Source organism: Calidris pugnax, unplaced genomic scaffold (genome assembly GCF_001431845.1).
Source record: "Calidris pugnax isolate Ruff unplaced genomic scaffold, ASM143184v1 scaffold8, whole genome shotgun sequence".
NCBI classification, from domain to species: Eukaryota; Metazoa; Chordata; class Aves; order Charadriiformes; family Scolopacidae; genus Calidris; species Calidris pugnax.
Window position 1 is genome coordinate 15,050,220 of NW_015090830.1, and position 18,492 is coordinate 15,068,711.

Genomic DNA, 18,492 nt, shown 5'->3' on the forward strand with positions numbered 1-18,492 from the left:
CCCCCCCACGTGCGGTTAAAGCCCCGGCCGCGGGGCGCCTCTGGGACTTGTAGTCCGCCCCGCCGCCTCGCCCCGCCCGCCGCCCGCCCGGTAGAACTACAGCTCCCGGCGGCCCCCGCGACGCCGACCTGCCCCACCTGTAGCGGCCGGCGGCACCCGGCGCGGCCCGGCCTCGCCCTGTTCCTGAGGGGATGAGTAAGCGCGGGCGGCGGGATCGGGGCCGCCGGTGGCATCGGGGACGGAATCGGGATTGTCTCCCGCGGGTGCCCCGCTGCCGGTGCGCCCGGGGAGGGCAGGGCTGCGGGCACAGGTGCTGCTTCGCCGGCCTTTGCGGCACCGGCACCGCTTCGGTTCCGGCCTCGGCCGGGCCTTGGCGGGCGCAGTGGGTCGCCTGGCGGCGGGCACCGAGCCTTGGGCCGCAGCCTCCCGGCTGCCAGCCCCGTTCCTCTCCCGGCCTGCCGGTGGCCAGGTGCGGGGCCGAGGAGAGGCGCTTGGCCACAGGCATGAGGCCCGGGCTGCGTGAGGAGCAGGGCCCCGCACAGCCACCTGTGCCCGCAGCGGGCTGGCGAGTACCCGGAGGACATTCATGCCCTTCACGGAGATGCACAGAGAGGAGAAAGCAAAGGGTTTGAAGCAAACATTGCAGGATCTGGCCGGCCGAGGGGGCCTCCGGAGGCCATCTGCTCCAGCCCCCCTCCTCAGGCAGGGAAAGATGCTCATTGCGGAGTCTTGGCAGGCCTGGTGTCAAAGCCACACGCCGTCCTTCCAAAGCTATGCTTTTACTCCCAAATGCACAGCTAAACATGACACGCTACAGCCATAGCCCACAGGCATGCATTTTGGGAAGTGCAGTGGTTGGGGATTGATGGTTCGCCAAAGAAATGGTACTGCGAAGAGTTAATATAATAGGCAGTGTGGGTAAGGACTTGGGGGATATACACAGTTTAAATGCAGAGGGACAGAACATTACTACATAAGATTCCTCCCATTAACCAGCCCAATGACACCCCCAAAAAAAGTTAAATCCTTCGTGGCTGAAATGCAAAACGAAGACAAGATGCTGCTCTGTAGCCACCTTCAGGTTCCCTAAGCATTTGTACATGCATCAGTGTGAAACGTGTATAATATTTTATAGAAATACTTAAAATATCCTACTCTAGACAACTTCATTCTCAGCAGTTGTTGTTACATAAACCAATACTCTACTGAAATAAAAGCACAAAAATCAACAAAACATAACTACACGGGTATTCCTGTGTCACCTTTGACTCAAAGCTCTGTCACGTCAAGATGTCATTTGTTGGGCATGCCCCAGTAGGACTGGGCAGGGCAGGGGCACCTGCAGCCCGAGGTAGGCAGTGGAGAGGTGAAAGAGGGAGAACGGGACGATTTCACAACCTCCAGCTGCAATCAAATGCCGGCTGTTGCCAAAGGGGCTGTGGCACCTTCTCCACCCTACCCTCAACAGTACAGCTGTGACCCCTTCCTCAAGCAACCCCAACTGGCCCAACACCGAACAGCCCGCTCCCTGTGGGGCCAGACCAGCGCACACAGAGACAGGGAGCAGAGGACCACCTGCCTCTGCAGTGGCTTGTCATTGGATTGCCACCTCGTCAAAACCCGGTGCTGCTCCCACAGGAGGCAATGACACGCTCAAAAGCCACCAGAAGTTAAGCCATCGGTTTAACTGCCTAAGAAGCTGGAAAACTCTTGCCTTGAAACAGCCATGTCACCAACATAGAATCATAGAATTGCCCAGGCCGGAAGGGACCTCCAAAGGTCATCTAGTCCGACCTCCCCGCAGTCAGCAGGGACACCCCCAACTAGACCAGGTTGCCCAGGGCCTCATCGAGCCTCTCCTGGAATATCTCCAGGGGAAGGGAACAGGCCCAAGAGCAGAGCTGCTGGAGGAGCGCAGCCCAGGGCAGCTGAGGCAGGACAAGGTCCCAAGTGGTCTGCAGCCGGCAGGTGGTTTAGCACCAGCTCCCGTGACAGTGGTGCACCGAGTGACCGGTGAGGAGGCAGGGTGCTAGCAAGAGGTTTGCTGAGTTATCTTATCCTGGGGTTGTAGGAGGGAAGCCAGCAGCATGGACTGCTGAGGCTAGGCCGTTTCTGCTCCGTCTGAATTGGGTGGCCGTGGGAGCACTGCTGAGATACACCTCAACCCAAGTTAGGGGAGGCTCGGTGTGAGCCAGCCCCCTCTGCTTTTTGCATCTACCTGGGTCTCCCCCATGGAACCGTGCCAGCAGGGCAGTTGGAAGCCAACACATGCTTTGACCTGGATTATTTGGGATCAGGACCTTGGCTTCAGCACATGACACCCAGGAACACCAGGGAGACGCTGCTTTTGCTTTTGAACCATTCCTGAACCTCCTGCTCCCTGAGGCTTGACAGAGTTTGGGGTGTGTGTCATGTCATCGTTGGCCACAAAAACATGAGAGCGTTCCCTCTGTAAGGCCAGGAAGGATAGCCATCCCACTTAATGTACTGCACTTCTCCCCTCCCTTCCCCCTCAACACTGCTGAAAAGCGTAGCAATGAGCTTTATCACAGAGACTGGCTTTAATATTTCATTGGCAAAGCTCTCCAGAATGTAATGTACTTTATTCTGACGCTGTGAAAAATATGACTGAGGTCCAAAAAGGGTATGAATCACAGCTTGCCATAATAACTGCTAAACACATTCTGCCCCCAAAATGAAAGAATTCCTTGTCAGCAATTCTGGCAAGTAGTTTCTTTTTGTGAGACAAAAGGATAAACAATAAATAATATCCCTGATAATTGCAGGGATCTGTGTTGTACTAAGAAGTCCATGGTAACTGGAAGGCCTTGCAATCAATATGCTGGAAGCCTGGGCTGGTGAATTCAATTCCCCATAACTTGGTTTCTCCATCTGTAAAATGCAAATAACAATAATTCCAATCTTTGCAAAGTGCCCTGAAAAGTGCTGTGCATGGGCAATTCACGTGAAATTGTTACACTAATTTAGACAATACAGATGGAATACAAGTATGTATATAACTTGGCCACCTGACACTTTTTTTTTTTTCAATGGGAAGTGTCACTCATTCCCATTCTTCTGAATGGGAAGTGTGATTCTCTGTTTTATTTTCAAGTTTCGTGACTCCCTTCAGGGTGCCTACTTCAGCCTGCAGTGCTTTCCCTTATTAGAATTTTACTGCATGCATGCAGCTTTTTACAGTGAAAGAGCCAAAACTAGTGGGAGAGTGTAACATACCAAGATTAAAAAGCAGTGGGAGGAAATCCGCTTCTTTCTTGAACATTTACTGTGATGTATAGTTATCTCCTTTTCCTCCCCACAAGTGAAGAGGGGGAATCCTGATACTGTTGCCACATCTGTCTCTCCTGCCAGTTATTCCAAAAACTGATTGTTTCAGTTCATCTGTTGTTTAATAAACTACCACATAATGTATTTGTGGGGGCAGGTGTTCAGCAAGCCTAAATCATCATAAAGCATTTATTCATTGTCACTTCTCAAGATCTTATTCCTTGTGCTGAGTATCTGCACTGTTTTTAACATTTTGAAAGTCCATTTTAAAAAGCAAGCTACAGTGAGATGACTGGACTGAAAAAATGAACTCCAAAAATAAGAGCAAAAAACTCTTGCTGAATCTCATAGCTTCCAGTATCCCTGAAAAGAGAGATCACTTTAGCACAGTTTGTAATCCTACAAATCCAGGGATTTTCCTACTTCTTTGTGATATGAGGATGATAAATTGAATAATCCCCACTTCTTGACTTTGCATGCAAATGCATTTGGCAATGCCAAGGCTTCAGCAGCAGTGACTGTCTTCTAGGCGATTGCCTGAAAACTAACAAACATGCAGACTGATACCGAAACTGAACTTTCTTAAAAAAAAATTAGACAAAACTTCTGCTTTGACAATACATTGAGCGTACTATGTTAAAAATAAGTAAATACTCTCTATTTCTTATCTTTTGATCTCGGTTTCTGTAAACCCTGAGCTCACGTTCAGCCATAGGCAGAAAGCATGTCGGCTGTCCATGATCTGTCAGGAACTGATAAGACCCGGGCTGGGTTCCCCTGAAGCGGCGTCACGACTTAGTTCTCAGAGGTGGCAAGACGTGAGATTAAAAGGGTGATTGGTCAGAAATAGCCAGTGGAATGGTTTTCCTCTGAAACAGGGTGATTTGACAGAAAGGAACTGTTTCACCAGAAATAAATAATGAGACCTTAAAATTCATAAGTAGCACTGGGCTTGTTTTCTAACTGTGCTGAGAGGGAGGTCAATGGAAAGGAAAGAGCTTGGATGACTTATTACCCTTTCTTTTAATGTTTCTACTTGATAATAAACATTGCTAAAGCATTTCAAAGCCTGTTTTCTGGGTAGAAGAGATAGCACCCCAATTTGCCATGTTTCCACAGAGCAGAATTCACTCATCATTTGATAAATTCACTGTCGCAAGGCCAAATTTGGCTTTTATTATGTCACTGTGAATGTGCAGTAACCTCATCAAAATAACTTCATCGAAATCAATGATGTTGCAGCAAGCTTTAGAACCCGAAACCGAAGGGAGTTACCACTGTGCTTCAGCAAAAATCAGCTTTCAAGGAGCTGCTCTCAACAGGCAGAGTAGCTGGAAGACCATCATCCCCTTTTGCTTCACACTCCTCTTGCTTTCCCTTGCATTAACGGGTAATATCAACAGAATATTGAGTGTGCCAGAATGAAAGGGCTGAGCCAGCACATGAGGCCAAAGTGGCACAAAGGAGGGCACTTTGCGGAAGGCAGGTCCCCCAAAAAAGGAACTGACAATTCAGAGAGGAGGAACAATGGTAGAGAACGGCTGAGACAAGCGTATAGGATAATTTAGAGGTAGGTTAGCTGCCATGGCAACCATGTACCAAATTACTGCACTTCTGTCTCTCTAAACCTGCCAGCAGCTACTTTTGTTTCTATGTACTTCAGGCTTTGGAAAAAAAAAAAAATGAATCCACCTTAAAACTTATGATGGATTGCAAATGAAGTGCATATACTGGGATTGCTGTGGAGTGCTTGGTTTAAACATTTAGAAAATAGAGAGAGAAAAAATAATAGGCCTTGAAAATTCTGATTTCACTAAGTGGTTAAAAAATACATAATTTTTGTAACATTTATAGCGGTCAGTTCTAACCCTTAATTTATACTCCTTTGACTTGCATGGATTTACCAGGTTAACCTGACACTGTTACCTGTGTATTTAAGAAAGAAATTGGTCCTAGCAGCAGCTCTATTTATTTTTCACTGGGAGAAACTGCCATGTTATAAAAAGAATAAGACATTTTCTTTTAATCCAGGATTCTCTGGAAATATGGTAAAATATTAGATCCTTAAAGGATAGAAACAAGGCTATCAAAAAGCATGCTGCAAGCACGTGTATATTATTAGTTACTAAGAATAGTCCATTGCTGAGTGTGAGTGAAAATATCCAAATGCGTTCCCTTGATAAGCTAGGTATGTATTCGTTACTCTGGGCACATGTCAGAGCGTTCTCAGACAGAAAAAAAATCATGTTATAGTAACCTCTGCTTCCAGTTCAAATATATGTAATCCTAGGAGAACACAGCCTTCGCAACACCTCTGCAGGAAGCCAATAGACCATAATATCCATTGGACTTATACAGTCCACGGAAACTCTTCAGACTAGAAAGAGGTCAGTTTTGAAGTTGCCATTGAAACTTGGTGAACTTCATTGAGGAGTTCAGCCATCAGTTGAGAGCCATGAGGGTCTGACTCACCAAAGCCGGCAGGAATCTTTCCACCAGCCGCAGAAGCAGCTGTGGTCAGCGCCAGGATGTAGTTCCCCATCCTTCCAACCATCACATGATACTCCGTGTAGACTGCGGTATCCAGTCACACAGCCTGCCTCCAACCAAAACACTGGGCAGAGATCTTTATTTTGGTGACATTTCCCCTGTAGCTTCTCTTTAATGGGATATGCCTTCCTCTGTTTGGAAAATGGAAAACGGTTAAAGCTACAGTTCTCTATTATTTTTTTTTTCTCTAAGATAATAGCCCTTAAATGCCGCTTATGAAAAACACAATCCAAATACTTAAATTTCTAATATATTCTCTACGTTATCTACATTCTCCAAGAACATTCAGTTACTCTTGAGGCCATTGCACTGCTGAGCGGTGCAAGTCTGCTGAGCAAAGTATCAGCTGCTGGCAAATTATTATTCCACTGTTGTGGCCCAGTTAAGTACAGATTAACATCCGACGTTGATGTGTAAACCTGCGCTCCACCTCACATGGTGTAAATTCTGGGTCATTGAACTAAAGACATTTTCAAACATTATAATATCCCGTATGCCTTGCCCAGTACAACAGGCACAGTCCTCAGTAAAGTTATGTCACCAAAGATAAGAATTACTAGTCTGAGATGGGTCCTGTTTGCTTTCGGGTTGACAGCTCATCGATCCTCTTTTCAACCAGCATCTTTTTCCATGGGATGAACTACTGGAACTGCTGATACTGTCTTCCTTGTATACAGTCTGTTAACTAAGCTGACATCTGTCTCTTTCTGCACCTACTGGACACCTTGCAGGTGCAGGACGTGTTGCTCATGTCTGTCTCCAAGCTCTTCATGTGTTTCTGTGGTGTTTTGTTGTGGTATTTTGGAGTCTCGGTCACCGGCAACACCCAGCAAGCTTCTAACATGTCAAGGGTTAATTCAGGGTCTCCTTGTGGTCTCTTTTGAGGCTTTTTTGTTTGTTCTCATCCTTTGGTCCTTTGTCTGAGCCTCGATTACATTCAAGACTTGAGACACTGGCTCTCAGGTTGTATACTTCTCTATAGTTTCAGTTTCCTTTGTGACTCCAGGTTAGATCTACCCTCCTGAAGCAACTCTTATAGGTCATAGCAAAGATCCACATAGCTCCACATCTTCTCTCAACAGTGGCAAGTAGTTGACACCTATAAGAAACGGTGAGTACAGAGGGTTCCTTCCCCTTTTATATATTTTAGTTTTTGGCAACAAGCAGGGGTCAGGTTTGTGAGCCAAGGGCACACCCAGTCCCTGGTCTGAAAGTTAAACTAGTGTTTTTATGTTAACATTTACAGTGACTCCAAGATCTCTCTCTTGAGTGACAACTGCACATTCGGAACTGTTTGCACTTTATTAGGGCTGTACTTTCCCCATATGCACTGCTTTGTATTTATCAGCATTGTGTTTTCTCTGCCATTTTACTACCTAGTCAGTTGATAACGTGAGATCTCTGTGCTACTTTCTCAGGCAGCTTTTGTTTTTGACTATGGGAAACAACTTTGTATCATCAGCCACCTTGGCTATCCACCACCTCTTCCAGCCCATTCGTGAATGGGTTGGACAATGCAGGACCTGGCACAGTCTCCTTCCCTTGCCTTCCTCTTGCAACTTCCTTTAATTGTGAAAAATGATCAGTAGGTCCCACCTTTGCTTTTCATCTTCTAACCAGTTACTAATCCACAAAAGGACCTTCCTTCAAACTAAGGCTTTTTAACGAGCCTTCTGGGGTTTGAGGAATCCTGTGAAAAGGTTTCTGAAAAATACCAACATACAAATGCTGGGGGAAATTGGAATGGGGAGAAGGGTGGGGAGCAAGGAGATGTATTTGTCTCTGAGACCAGAAGGCTTTTAGTCTTCCTTATGTCTAAGCTTCCCCTTAACCTGAGAAAATTGTATAGCCTGCCAGAGCACTACTTGCGAAAAAGCGTTATATTTCCTCCAAATTCCTTCTGGCAGCGCTGATGACACAGCCTGAATGTTTCTGCTTATCAGTAGCCTTACTAAGTTTTGTTTCATTAACTCACGTCTTTCACCCTGGTTCTGTAAGCAAAAATACTTTTGTTTCTTCATTGTGAACAACTGCATTTTGTTCAGAAAGAGTCAAACCCTCCTGGAGGGAATGCAATAGTCAAACTCTAGTTAGACTTGGGTAGGGTTAGTGCAAATTTACACTGAAGTCCACGAAGGCACAGTCAGGGTTTGTATTTTTACTGCCTTACAGGAAGAGCTTATGCTGCCAGTGAAGTCAAAGAAGCTTTGTCATTGATTTCAGTAGGAACAGGAACACCATTTGTCATAAAAGATTCACTTGACCTAATCCTTTTGTAAATAAAGAAATAAGACATTTCAGGAAATTTCACAGTGTCTTGTTTCATTTGATGATTATTTCACCTACTTTGATGGTTACTTTATTTGTCGTCTGGCAGAAAATGAAACTCATTTAATACTCTTTTATATCCGAGTAGAGCTATAATGCATGTAGATGGGCTTGTATTTAGGAGTGGTGCCAACACTGAGTAATTTTAATATATTATATAGTTGATAATATCTGACCAAATATTCTAGAATAAGTCATTATAGAAATGAAGGTAGGTTTCCTGTGTGGCTTACAATATCATACTAAAATACAAAAGAAACCTGACTAGGTTTCAGTTATGAAATAATAGATACTGAGCCATTTTCAGATTTGTTCCATATTGCCAAAGTGTTTAGGCAGGTGTGTTTCACAAAGTTTGTGAAACAAAAGCTCAGCTGAAAGCAAATCAACATTAGGAAGCAAAACCAGTGCTGAGTGATAGTGCTTAAAAACTGAGAATCAAGAGTGGTTTTAAACAGCAACTGAAAAGATGCTTTGATGTTTTTTAAGCACTCCCTTATACTCTAAAAACATGTTACAGTTTTCTGCAATTATGTGCAAGACGTTGCATCTTGTATTAGTATTACTTCTGTAGTCTGGATTATACCCATCAAACATTAACTTTTTTCTTGTAATATGAGCATGTCAACAGTTTTTAAAGATTAGGAAAAAGTGTTCATGAACCTAACTGCTAAAAACCATTATTTTTTTCCCAGAGCATTGTCTTATGTATACAAATGGGGGAAAATGGCAATGAACCTAAAAGCCTCAGTATCTTCACATGACCAGCAGTTATCCTGTCGGCCTGTAGGAACAGGGAACACAAGGGTAGGCCAAATACCGTTCACTGAATTGGAGTGGTCTGTAATCAATATCTTGAACTCAACCTCAGCTGAGAAGGTTCTCTGCCTTTGCACGGCAAGCTGAAGGCCTTCCACCACCACACAGAACAAGAGGTCTCCCTCGGAAACACGACAAGGCTCAGCGGTAGCACAGCCACAAGTATTTGGGTCAAAGACTGCTATGGGAGGCAAAGGTGGACAACGTGACCTGAGGGGAAATTAAGAAAATCTGAAGAATTCTAGCTGATTTTACCTAAGTCCCTAGAAGCTTGAATTCATTTGAATTCACTAGAAGCAAATCACTTCAAGCCTTTTGACAGCAGGGCTTGTATTGTGTAGCTCTCTGACATGACTTAGGAAGATAAGACAGGAACAATGCAGAGTTATTAACATGAATAATTTTCCATGCAAATTGGAAGCGCCACAGAACAATAGGATGGCTGTGGCTTAATGGCACCAGGTTCTCTGCAGGGCTGAACATAAAATATCACAGTAGGAATAGAAATAACAAAGACAAAAGCAAAGACTAGAGCAAAACTGCTTTCAAAAATGAGCAGGGGCAGCTGGACTACAAGACCCCTTTTCCTGGAAGTGCTTGCAGAGATTCAGTGCCCAGAAAACGTGCCTGAAAAGCCAGAGCTAAAAGCAACTGCAGATTTGCTAGACCTGAAGAACTTCATGAACCCAGCACATGAATCTAAACACCTTCCCCAGATTCACCTGCATTCCACATCTTGGGGCCAGCAGGATTATGACAGGTGCATTTGCAAATCTATAGCATCTATATTAATCAAATATGTTGGCATCTTCAATACAGGAAACAGAGAAGCAGCATAAAGAGATGAGCAAATTAACATGTCCACGTGTCGCTTTGTGCATTGTCTTTTCTGAAAGAAGAGTCTTCAGTAGAAAGGAGGTAAGAAGGAGGAGGGCTGGTGGAAGTCGTAGGTACTGGGATACACCTCCCCTTGGGTAGGTAGCTGCTGCTGTGACTTCCCCAAGACATATTTCACTATGTGGGTTGCTACAGCTCACAGCTGAGCAGCAGGTCTGCCAATCCCAAGAAGCTCAAGGGAAAACAAGGTTCACAGAGGAAAGAGATAGCATCAGTTCCACTGGCTCTTTTGTCCTGTCCTTGCTGAAGCTTCCTCCGCTTATACATAACTGACACCCACAGGAGTGACCATACATAAGAAAAGTACTTCCATTTGATGTTTTGGTGGACAATCTAGGTAGCAGCAGGATGCTCTCTGAAACACGCAGAGCCCTTTTGGTTTACTCACTCTGATAGTGGGGATTATTTTAAAACACAAGTGACAGGAAGTAATGATTTCTGCAGCTCGTCAGGAAGCAGAAGGTGGCAAAGCACTGACTCTCGAGGAACAGGAGCTATGACATCCTGTCCATGCTGCACATTCAGCGCCTCTCCACCCCTAAAAGAAATTTGAAATAGACCTACTATAAAAGGGGTTGATTATGCTGAGTCAAATCAAACTACCTGTCTGTCTTTGTCAGGAAACCAGAAGGTGACAGCCAGCTCCGGACCAGCAAGTGCAACTTTTATTGAAATCAATACAGCTGTATCCCCTGGCCCTAAGTCTGAAAGTTTTCTGACAAATTGCTGACATAGAAGAGTTCATTTGACCATTTCTAGTACGGAGGGAGGGAGGGAGGGAGGGAGGCAGGAAGGAAGGAAGGAAGGAAGGAAGGATGGATTTTGATCTCTGTGCTGGTAGTCACCAGCTGCACCTTCAATGCATACTTGATTCTCTACTGAAAACTTTGATACTAAATCTTAAAATCGAGAAGCTGGTTTCCTCTGCCCATAAGGCAAATCTAGAATAAGGAAGAAAATATAAATTTGTGTTCTTTATTATGTTGCAGTGATAAATCATTACTCAATCCAACAGCCAAAGCACAGTTTTTCTGCGTATGTGGAAGCAAGATTACCCTGTTTCTCCAGTCCTTATTTATCCAGCTCCCCTTTTATCCTTCCCCTTAGTCTTTGTCCTTCATTCATCTCACCATTCCTTCCGGTCCTCTTCATGCTCCCAAATCACAGTTACAAGCCTTACTATCTTTCATTCTCTAAAGACCAAAATGCAGAAAATAAAGCACAAAGGGTAAATGGGTCAAACACTAGTTACAACTGACTGCTTGCTTCCCTTTTTATGAAAGTCTGCCTTTTACCTTCATGTCTGCCCTCCAGGGATCTGGACTTCAGCCACTGAGAATGAAAGCAACCATGCAGAGGAGTTTGATTCTGAACCTTTTTTCCAGATGAGTGGCTGATTTTTTTCTGGCTAAACTGGTTACCAGTATAAAAGTCAAGTTGGGCTTTCAAGTAAACCAAAATATGTACTTTCTATACCATCTTATGGGAAGAAATGGGATGGAGAGAGATGAAAATGACTACTGTAAAACTTTGATGCTTTTACCACCAAATTCATCACTTTCCATGGAAATAATATATTATTTAAAATTAATCAAAATCTTCTATGGGGAAAACACATCTCAAGTCAGTAAGTCTTCCTTCCAAACTACCTCTTCATCTGGGAGCTTTGGAGCTTAACAGTAATTCACAAGTACATATATGATCCCATGATTACCTACACAAGTGTGGAACATGCTGCTGTGTAAGATACACTCAGAAGACTCCATCCTGGACAAGAGGTTGCTGACGAAAGATGTGTGTAGAGATCTATTAAAGTACGTGACATAGGGAAGTTGAATAGGTAATGGCTGTTCCTAGACTCTTCTCCAGTACAAGAGGTAAAGGGCATCAGATAAAACTTGCACAGAGCAGGCTGGAATAGAGGAAGTGCTCTTTTATGCATTGAGATGAGATGAACTGTGGAAATCCTTGTTGCAAAAGATTGTGTGTACAAAGGTTCTATATGGGCTCAATAAGCAACTGGAAAAATCCATAAAGGATCACTAAATCAGAAAGCCTTTGGCAACGGAAGCCCATGAGCTACACATGACTGAAGGCCAGAAGAAGATTCTGAAAAACTTTCATTATACTCTTACCTTACCTTTTAATTCCCCCCTAGGCAGCTGCTCTCAGCTACCATTGGAAAAGGGCTAAAAGGACATTCCATCTGACCAGGGATAACTGTTCCTTTGTTCTTCAACTTTGACTCAAAATAAGGATCTTTTATATACAGCGGTATCTACTGCTCATTGAGCTCACCAAAGGTGTCGTTCAGCTTTATGAATTCAGCCAGACTTAACATCTCAAGGGCAGTTCTAGTCAGTGAAATGCTTCCATTAATGGGGTTTCACATTTGTCATCTTCAGTATTTCCCATCATAAATGCAATTATTTTCATGTATAACATGATAGGATAAATCCGGCCTCATCTCTAGAGCTCATGATGGCTTTTTTATCTCTTGAATTTTTTCCCCAGAAGATCATATTATGCCCCTTAATATTTCCTATGCAAACTCACTGGCTTCCAGAGTGACTGGAATATAACGTGGAAGAAAGGAAATGCTCCTGTGTACATTGAGTCAAGCTGTGGAAGTCCTCGCTACAAAAGACTGAACCTTTTCACACAGAACTGAATCAAATATCACCTCCTTTGGTTGGTCACAACTACAGGCTGGGTAGAGATAAAATTAGGGGAAAACCCCTTCTCTGGTCACCAATGCAAGTGATGATGTCAACTGTTCCTACAGAAGGTGGAATTCTTCCCCGGTGACTTCAGAGCAGAGTCACATTTAAACTGGCCTTTGGCTCTTCTTGGCTTTATGTACAGATCTATTTTAGTGAGCCTTCAGTGACCCTATGTTAGTTTGGTGGCTGACCAGAGAGAAGGTTGCTATTTCAGCAAAAATGCAGGAGAAATGGTGACATTATGTGGGCAACAGCAAAGTCAGAGCACTACACTTCTTGGAAATGAAAGACAGGACTTGAAGTTTCTTCTAGATGAAGAAACAGAAAAAACTATCCAGTTCTTGAGACCGGGTACCCACCTTAACTGCATCCTGACATCAACTTAACTGGAGTTTGACCTCAAACCATAACTACTGCCATTTCACTGACACCTCAGCAGTGAAGCCTAGATGCACAAACTTGTGAGGAACTACATCAGGTATTCTAGAATTTACACAAGGTGCAACTCTCTCCCTAGGACCTGAAATGTACTACTTCTACTATAAATTTTACTTACCAGCAGAATAAACATCCAGGTTGCTGTTTAGCTGGAAGTCTGCTACGTGCTTTGCATGGTTCTTGTGGGCTTGTGGCATTCAAGCTATTGTTTTATTGCCTCATGGTTCTGCCTGGCTGTGGGCAGGGTGTCACTCGGTGTGTGTGGCACAAAGGTGAGAAAACGGAGTTGGTCTGTCACCTACACGAGTACACGGCATTACTAAATTGTGAGATGTAATTCTCAGTCTCAAATATTATTTCTTATGCATTTTTTCCATCACAGTTAATATTCTGAGTAGTTTCAATTGTCATCTATGGGTAGAATTTTCAAAACCACAAAGCGTCAGCCTAACTCTGCTTCCACTAAAAACTTTTGACTTTGGTTTTGGGTGATGGTTGCCCACTGTCAGGCATTTCATCTTGTATTTTGAAAGCCAAAAAGAACCTCCAAACAGAAGACTCACTGTTGAAGGCATTCTAGCTAAATTACATTCTTTTTTTTAATTCTGGCTCTCATTCCCTAGAGTATTTTAAACATTCGGAAAGGTGCCTGACCATGAATATTTTAGACAGATGGGGACATAAACCTCGGTTAGAAATATGGGCAGGTCACCCATTAAAAGAAATAACATCTGCAAAATCACATAAGAATTAACTACCTATCAATGTAAATAAAACTTAAGTTTTCTTACCCCTAGAGCTCACAGGAGGTTTTTAGAAAAGTCTTGACTCTTCCTGTGCCAGCCCTGAAACCTCATTTACTAACAATTTCTGGCACTTCATCCTAATGCTGAAATCATCCTTTTAAAATTAAATGATTGTACCATTCTCCAGCATCCAACACGATCCTCTAGAGTTTCATGGCTGGTCACAGGGAGGGTGGTTAAGGAGTCGAACAGGTGCCCAGAGAGACTGTGTGTAACCAAAACCCAACTGGGCAAGGCCTGAGCAACCTGATCTGACTGTGACATGCTCCCTGTTTTGAGCAGGAGCTTGGACTAAGTGACCTCTAGAGATCCCTTTCAACCTCAGTTAGTCTCAGACTCAATGATTCTACTCCTTTTTTCCTTATATCACTTACTGCTAAGGGATCTCACATGAAAACGTGGCTATTGTACCTCTCCCCTGCTAGCCTTAGCTTTTCACAGGTTTTTTTTCCTGGTCCTTTCCTCTGCCATCCTAATGAATACCCTGTTTCGGTATTTTCTCATGGTGTCTAGCTATCAACTTTAAAGGCAACATAGACAGAACTTTGAACCTTTCCCCTAAAATCCTTCTCCACAATCTCAGTCATCAAGACAACACAAATATGTTCAGCTCACTGTTATGTGCCGTCTTTTACTTACACAGCTCCGTAAACCTACATATTCAAGCAGTATCTAAACATTGCAGTCCCGCTGTACATCAAATCTCTTACACTCATCCCTTCCTTTCAGTGATCAAGGATCTAAGATAGGGATCCAGACATCTGAGTTTTATATTTGGTGTTCTATCTACTTTTACACATCATTTTGTGGGGGTTTTTCTTCTGCAGTCTTTGATGACTCACTTAAGATATTCTACAGTATCACAGATTTTTTTGGTTTCCATTATTTTTTCTTTTGTTATAAGAGCTCATCTCCTCAGTTAATTAAAAAAGATAATTTATGTAAGTTAAAAATGAAGATTAATTCCATGATCTTAGCTCTCCTTGTAGTTCTTCTGTCCCATCTTTATTACTGGATGACAAGAAGAGTGGTAGCAAAGACACTGGATTTGAGAGTCATAAAACTTGGGATTATTTCCTGAATTTTAGTAGGTCTACAGTGCAGAGCTTTGTATGAATTAGTTCAGAGACAACAATAGTTCAGCTGGAATATGTGAAGACTTTGAAAAGTCTAATTTACATTGTGAAAGTAGCATTCTATATTTAGAGCCACCTTTGGTATCTATTTACCTATTGAAGTCTAAAGGGGAAACATATCCAAAGGCTATGCTTAAAACTGTATCTCAGGAAAATAGGGATAACACTATTTCCTCCCTCTTACCCTTCTTCATCTGCTTATGCTGATCTTAATGTCCTTGCAGCTAGGAATATATTTTCTTATAGGTTTCCAAAATGTAATTGGACATCCACTCTTTTGAATGAATTTAGGGATTTAAGCAGAAATTAAGAAAAACACCAACAGGTTTTACATCTTCATCTTTTAAAGGTCAGCCTTTTAAGAATGTGTCTTTCCTTTTGCTACAGCCTTTCAGAAGAGAATCCTACTTTCTAAGAGAACCAATGAGATTAACTTTTGTCATTTCATCTTGGTCCTGTAAGTCAGGCTAGGAAAGGCAGCTGAAACTAAAATCTTCCATACGGTTTCTGTTTTCTGCGCATATTTTTGAATATCAGGTGACATATGTGGGTGGGGGAACTTCAAGATTAGCATTAATCAAATCTCAGCTTTTGCTGGAACTTCCCAAAGCCTTTCTCACCCTTCGCTCCTGACTGAAACATTTTGCTAGTTTTGGGTGCATTCCAATTTGAACTTAAAATATTTGGTTTTGGTTTGTTGTCTTGCAGCGTTCCAAGTACTTCCAAGTTTCATTTCATCATTCAGATTTATCCTTTCTGTCTTCCACCCTGAAGTTAGCTCTAAAATGTTACCTCTGTATCTGAGATACAGACCACATCCAAACAAATCTTCTGGTGATTTCCAAAAGACTTTTATTCTGAATAAGGAAGAAAGAAATCATCTTCTACCACAGGCAATCGAGATGAAATTTACAGGACTGAAATAGACTGAACCCATATTGACAGCAGCTTCTTGATGCCAATTTAGAAAGAAAAGATGAAAGATCATAGAATCATAGAATCATTCAGGTTGGAAGAGACCCTTGGGATCATTGAGTCCAACCATGAACTTGACCATGGATGAAGATAGCTTCACTATGTTTCTGTATAGAAAGATCACTCATTCTGGTAATGATTAGCAGAAGAACTTTCTGATATAAGAGGGTAGGTTCACAAAGCAAGAGTTGGAGAGTGAATAAATAAATAATCAAGAACAAAGTAAAATCTTTTAACCATCTTTCTCAGGTGAAAAAAATTAATCTTCAAAAAACGGAAAGAAAAATGTAAACTTAGAGCTAGAATTTATGATCAGAAAGAAGATAGTAGTAGAAAGAGGTTGCTTTCACTCAAAAAAGCCCAGCGGGACAAAAGTGTTAAGATGAGTCGTTGCAGCTATCTAGTGCCTAACAGAATGGGTCTCCTTTCTGGTTGAGAACTTTAAGGATGTTACAGAATATGTGCTAAATCATACCAGAAGCCACCAATTTCTTTCAAGTGATAACTGATTAAATATGCTGTGATTTTCCTCTTCACTTTGGCTTGCTTTCAGTTGCTCATGCCTTTTCTTTAGTTTCTCCTCCTTCTCCCCTCACAAGTAGAAGTTTTTATCTGCTCTCCTCACTTCTCTTGCCATCACGATCCTTCTCTATTCCAGCTCCTGGTCTATTTTGCACCTCCTTGCATCACTCCCTCTCTCTTTTTCCTAACTTTTTTCCCTGTCTGTCTATTTCTCCTCCTAACAGAAATAACCTTGTTGTACTCTATCCTTAAGTCTACTACTTCTACAGATTTTTCTCGCTCATCTCTTTTGGAATAAGATTCATTAGGAAGAAGGTAAATAGAATTTTTATTAATAAAGGCAAAATACCTAAAATTATGGCCAATAGGAACATACAAGAAATTGATACAAATATGAGCAGCAAATTTGTCTCTTCAAAATCAGCATAGTGTTAACATAGCTCTTCCTGTTGTTTTTAAAATTTATTTTTCTTAACTCTATCAATTATTTCTAGTTATTAATTTCCAATATCTGTGTTATTTTTCTTCCTTTTAATCATGTACATTTATTAGTTTGGGCATGTTTTGACTAGTTTGCTCTACATTAGTGAGGTTTTTTGGTTTGGGTTGGTTTGGTTTTTTTACCAAACCAGCTACTCATTTTTTTTCTTTATATGCATTTTCATTTCTTTCGCCTAATTCAGCCTATACTACCAGTCTTCTCCCTTAACTGGCTACAGCTGATTCCTGCATGCTTTATACTTGAAACATGGAAGAGCTCTTTCTTTCAGAATTATTTAGCAATGTGGTCTCACTTAGCAGCAAGTAAACCTAACTAATGATTTCAGATACTCCAGGTATGTTGAACATGGCAAGTATTAGCGCACTGTCTAGAGGGTTTTTTAATTACATCTCAAGCCTCCTCCAGATCAGCTCTTGGCAACTGAATTCAACTAAACTATTTTTACCATAGTCTCTAGTGACTTCTTCTTAACCGAAGCTTACAATTCTAGCACTGCAGGCTTTCCGTTCTTGGTCTGCCAGTTGTTCTTGACACAACTACAACATCATTTCTGAAAATTTGACACTCACTGACTTCAGGATCTCCATTCTCTCCTAATTCTCCTCTGCCCTCCATAAAAGCTCACAAAACTGTTTGGAGACAGCTTTATTCCACTCCAGCACTCCAAGGGGGATGGGGTGTTCTGTCAAATCCTGGTTTGTTTCCCTTGTCTTCTTCTGCCTCTTATCTCTGAATAAACACTCCCCTGGTGCACTTAACAACTTCATGCTCACCACTTACAAATCCACATTTCCACACTAGGCATGAATCATTTTAGCCAAGTTAACAATTCAGCCTGTCTTTCTGACAACTCACTGTCGGTGTGTAATCATCACTGTGAGCTTCATATGGTTAATCATTCTCCCCCAGTAATTTCTTTTTCTAGCTTTGGCAACACAGTCTTGCACCATGCAAGAGTTTCAGCAAAGACAAACTTTCTACCTTGATGATTTGATTTCTTCTCCTTTCTTGAGACATATCTTATTCTTGCTTTTTATCATATTAACTATAACCCTACCAGTCTTATGTCACAGTGTATCCCTAGTCTACTTACAGTATTGTTTGCTCTTGAAATGCTGAGTATGAGAGGATCCTTCCAAATAACTTGTGATACCTGTTAGATTTTGAGACCAACACCTTTGTATTTTCTTCTATCCTACTTGCGTGTGCCTTCACATTTCCCTTTAAAATGCTCCTTTGTTGTATGTCCTAAAAAATTATGCTATAATGAGATCAATCCAAGTTCCCTTTTCCTTACCAGACTCTGTTCCTCTGTTATCTTTTGGGGTTACTCTTAGACTATAAGGTTTCAGAGGAGATAACCACCTTCATAGCAAAGGGGTTTGCAGTACCTGAGTAAAAATTCTAATTTTAATAGAAATATATGCAAACTATAAACAAATTAGTAAATAATTTGTTGTACTTGTATTAATGCAATGGTACTCTACAGTATTCTTAAACACTATAAC

At 42.2% G+C, this 18,492-nt stretch overlaps 1 protein-coding gene across 1 annotated transcript in view; it reads right to left on the minus strand.

Annotated features, from left to right (window-relative positions):
• The window catches only part of DUSP22 (dual specificity phosphatase 22), a 52,733-nt gene extending 46,953 nt beyond the window's left edge, over positions 1-5,780 (minus strand). Inside the window, exon 1 of the mRNA XM_014940985.1 lies at positions 5,761-5,780. The gene's annotated coding sequence lies outside the window, so the exon portion shown is untranslated. The remainder of the gene's footprint in view (positions 1-5,760) is intronic.
• Between the last annotated feature and the right edge of the window lie 12,712 nt (positions 5,781-18,492).